At 39.7% G+C, this 4,896-nt stretch overlaps 1 long non-coding RNA gene across 4 annotated transcripts; it reads right to left on the bottom strand.

The window, feature by feature from the left end:
• Positions 1–465: 465 nt before the first annotated feature.
• On the bottom strand, positions 466–4,531 carry LOC140866533 (uncharacterized). 4 transcript variants are annotated; one of them, XR_012144915.1, is made up of 7 exons: positions 4,389–4,531; positions 2,769–2,849; positions 2,192–2,492; positions 1,999–2,104; positions 1,837–1,899; positions 1,546–1,703; positions 466–1,421 (listed from the first exon to the last, which is right to left on the bottom strand). It is a non-coding gene; the product is annotated as an uncharacterized lncRNA (long non-coding RNA). The 4 variants fall into 4 exon arrangements; XR_012144914.1 differs by having other exon boundaries at positions 1,837–2,104; XR_012144913.1 differs by having other exon boundaries at positions 1,546–1,899.
• Positions 4,532–4,896: the final 365 nt, after the last annotated feature.

The following is a 4,896-nucleotide window of genomic DNA, read 5'->3' as shown; positions in this document are numbered from 1 at the left end:
GCACGAAGGCTCCTAGGCAATCTCTAAAGCACGAAAGGCTCTCAGAGTAACACTGGCATAAGGTCGCGCCTCCTCACGTCTAGTCCTGGTCACAGTGTACAACTAACGGTATCACTTGACCTGGTATCCTGATGAAAATCCTTCATCACATGGCATCAACCTAGAAAGGTCAAAAAAGTCAACTGTTCTAAAAAAAACAGCCTAGAACAATTCTCGTGCTCCTTATGAATTACCTCATCCTTGGAACTAAACATAGTCAACCGACTAACTGAATCATCCTAGGAAAACACCTAGAACTAACCGCATGGTAAGTACTCAAAATCTGATTACTCAAAAACCTATGAGTCACAATAGTTAAACAATGATCAACTAAAACAATCACTGGAATTATCTGTATATCCAAATAATGGAAAATCTTTAAACCACTGAACCAGGTTTAATACGAATTACAAATCCTTTGTTACAACCACTAAGAAATTCCAACAGCTTGGAATCAATAATACAATGATTAAATTGCTTACAACTGAAATATTATTTACAGCAAATCTTAACACAGTATTCAAACACATTTAAATCGTTGTACACATCTTGATCTTGAGCATGAAGTTTCTCATATGTCCAAGCATCAATACAAGCATACTGGCCAAAATCTTCCACACGATCTCCCGCAAAGACCTCTGGTAGATTCCTTTCGAGGAATGATTTGTGCTCACTTACTAATCTTCCCGCTATGCTTTGCATCAATGCATGTCAACAGACCTCCTCTACCCAAGATCTAACCTTCAAGATCTGCCTGCATCCATCACATTATAAATGTACTACTCTTCGGCGAGATCTTTATGACAATATCTCTAACTTCTAGTGGAGAATCTTCCTCTGGTTGGAGCCGAATGGATAGTCACACACCATGCGCTCCAACAAATCTTCAGAAGTACCTTGGTTGAAAAATTCATTCTTCTCTCCCAGCCCGATTTGACTGGAATCCTCATAAAGCGAAGCACTGTCATTAACCTAAGCAATGACAATCCCGAGAACCTTTAAGTATCTCATCATTCCAAAGTTGATTGATGTCCCTTCGTCAATCATTGTCATCACAATACAAGGATAATCCAAATATCTCAGTACTATGTCCCAAACTCTTATTGCATGCTCTGATACCAATAAATGTAGTGACCAAATCCGGGTCCACTACTAATCAGAGATTAGTGCTTAATCAAGCATGCAATAATAGTAAATCAAAAATAACTTCGAAAGCTTAAATAAAAGCTGGCCGGCAGAATACAATCGGCTAAACAAATCCATAATTTACAACCCAATTGAATAAACCTCGTTAAACAAAATAAGCCTAACAACTAATCATATTGTCTCTTCCCGGTTTACTGACTCGACCGAGTCTCTGAGTGTACTACCTGCACCTGCTTCTGCCCCATCGAATTGGGTTTCCAAACAACAACAAAATACTGGACGTTAGCGCTAAAGCTCAAAACGCTAGTCCGGGTAAACATACAAACATGATGCATGCAAATGAATATCTGGGTATCATACTGGGAATCAAATCCTGCTCACTCTAGGCGTCATGGTATGTAGCACGCTGGGCCGTCGCATCAGGAGGTGGCTCTCATACCATATACCGTGGACATATCCGGGTCCCAAAAACTATGTTCTCATCCACACATGCAATGGGGATGAGCAAATCCCCTATACTGGGTAAGACAACAATACCTACTAAATCAAGATGTATGCACGTATAGCATAACATAAACATGCAATCATGGCACATAAATGCAACATATAAGTATGCATACCCACTGGCAATCTCAGTCAGTACTTACGTACCTCACTAAGGCAGTCTTAGAAGTATCCATCTAGGTTCCAAGCCTACCATACAGCAATACAAGTCTACAATGTAAAAATATACATGCATTACTAAACATGCTCTAAAATCCTTAACTAAGATATATCATACTCCCTAATAATTTTAGGAGTCCAAAGTTATACATTGATTCTTCGTCAACCCACTGATGGTGATAGCCCCCAAAACTTAGGCACAGCTCTGCCGCTATCCCCGTAGCATTCCGTCACTCTCGGCTCTCCAATAGGACGCCTAGAAACCCCTAAAACCGATTAGAAGGAGCTAAGAACGAGAGAGAGAAAAGAAAACTGAGCAAGGAATAATGAGCCTTGGCACCACCTAATGTTGACAGAGATCGGAGACTTTGATCTCATGTTCGGAGCCTCTGATCCATGCATCCGATCTATCCCTGCCAACCGCGTATCTTGTTTATAGAGGATGCCTGCCGGCAGCAGTTCGGAGCCTCCGATCTCTCTTCGGAGCTTCCAAACTCTTGACATCACTGCTTAAGTATTAACTTCGGACAGCTGGCCACGATGATGATCGAAGCGTCCGATCGTAGTTCGGATCTTCCGAACTCCGTAGAGCTTCTGAACATGGAACAATAGCTCCGATTTGTTCAGACCTTCCGAACCCTGTTCTGAAACGATATAAAACTCAAGAGATTTTATATATATATATATATATAGAAAATTTATTGAACTCTACCAATTTAAAATGCCTGAATAAATTAAAAGAAATGCAAGCGCGCGAAATACGGTATCGCAAATTGTGAAAATACATAGTTCAAAATACCCAAACATAGACAAATCTTAACGTGAGTGGTCAAGTGGAAAACATGCGCTGTAAATAGTTCCATACAATCCTCAGAATAATAATCTCAGAAAAGTGCGGAAATAAATAATGCAATGGTTACGGGCAAGCCAGCTAGCCGTAGATGCTCAGAGATCCTCACCACCAGTCGGGACCACATCATCAGCCAATGAATCAAACTCACCTGCACTAATTAGATCTAGTGAGCCTAAAGGCCTAGCATGCTCTATAAAATACATAACAAGTACTACTAAATAAAACCACATGCAAACACATAATGTATATAAAAAAAACATGGGAATTCCAATGCATTCATGAACGTTAAATCATATGCATAATACTAAATCATAACATAATCATATCATAATCACATAACATAAATATGGCATGTCATAATCATAAAAATCTTTACTGTGGGTCATATTAGTGAATGTGACCATAAACATAAGCGATTGATCAATCTATAACAAGTGTACGCGGCTGCGAGGTTCACCCAACCTTAACACGAGGATTCTCTATGCCTCTTATGCCACTTCACCCAACCTTAACATGGGGATCCGTAGGCTCCTGAACATAATTGCCACAATTCAAGTCAACTTCACAAAAATTATTTTCTTCACATGCCAATTACTTAACATTAAAATATATGCATGAATCATTAATTAAAATATCAGTTTTCCATAAAAATTTTGCCCGTAAATATATATTTAATTTCTTTTTATAAAAAAAATATTCATATCAAAATATTACATATACGACTATTAAACATATATTTACGGACTAGTTAGTTTGCCACGGCTAGTTTGAGTTGCTGCCCCTAAGCCTAAGTCATTAAATAAGTCTGGCACAATTACACTTGTTTAATTTCTCAAGCTCACATTTATACCTTAAGACCAAATTATTATTTGTTTAAGCCATAATAAAACATTTTCTAGACCCAAGTAATTATTTGTTTAAGCCCTAAATTTACTAGGCCCATGAGGCTTGGTCCAGCAGTTTTAAGCCCAATAATTGTATTTGGAGCCCAATACTTTACTATTCAAGCCAAAAAATTAAACTCGAGCCCATATTAAACATTGACCCATTACACTTGACCTCAAATCTACTGGACCCGACCCGGGACCCAGGCCCATAACTCGACCCTAACCACTAGCCCATGACCCGGACCAACTAACCTATGACCCAGCCCAACTCACCCAAACACACGGCCCAAAGAAAATAACCCAGCAAACCCTCAACCCCTCTTACCGACTCCCCCGCTCAGCTTCTTTACGCCCCACAGTCACCTAGCTCCGGCCACCCTTGGCCGGAGTCGCACCGGCAGGACCACCCCAAGGTCCTGCCGGAACCCTAAGCCCAAGACCTGGCTCAAACCTTGCTAGCCATGGCTCGGCCGAGGGCCTCTTTCCCAACCCAAACGCAACAGCGCTCACGTCCCTACACAACTCCAGCCAAGAATCGACCACCAGCGAACTTATCCACCCTCCAAACTCAACCATTCCAGCCTCTTTTCCTTGATGAACATCACCTAAGTCCAAACCAGGGGTAACCCGCACTCGAACCCGCCTCAGAAATTTTGAGAAAATCAAGCTTTCAACAAAAATCGTGCGTGAACTTGAAAAATAAACTTACAACCACAGGAAAAGGCACAAAACAATATTTTAACCTTAAACAATGCACATAATACGATCTAAATGGTGAGAGGAGAGAAAATCGAACATGCCTAAGTCAAGAAATAAGGGTATGGAAATGAAGCTTGCGACGAACCGATCAATAATTCGTAAAAATCTTGAGATTCTACCAAGATTTTCGTGAGGTGTGTGAAAGTGAAGGAGGCGGCGTTTCTCCCTGTTTCTCAGAAGCGAAGAAGATGAAGAAGATGGAGTTGGGTTAGGGCTCAACAAACGGGTTCTAAAATGGTTGGATCATGGGCCAGCTTTTTAGCTTCTAAAAAAATAAATAAAATTCAGCCCATAATCAAATTTTTGGACCCAAATTTGTTAATTCTCGGATTAAATAAAAAGCCCAAATTAAAGTTTCCTATAAATCCTTAAAATATCCCGATTAGGTGATAAATAGGCTTTTAAAATATTTATATATATAAAACCTAATTTTTTCTATAAAATAAACCTTAAAATAATTATTTTAGGCTTTTTAAAATTCTAGGACAAGAATTTAATTAAAACTTTTATCGCGATCGACCACTGCTCGATCCACGCGTTCAAAATAAT

The sequence above is a fragment of the Henckelia pumila genome, chromosome 4 (assembly GCF_033568475.1).
Source record: "Henckelia pumila isolate YLH828 chromosome 4, ASM3356847v2, whole genome shotgun sequence".
NCBI lineage: Eukaryota > Viridiplantae > Streptophyta > Magnoliopsida > Lamiales > Gesneriaceae > Henckelia > Henckelia pumila.
This window is presented reverse-complemented; position numbering and strand designations above follow the sequence as displayed.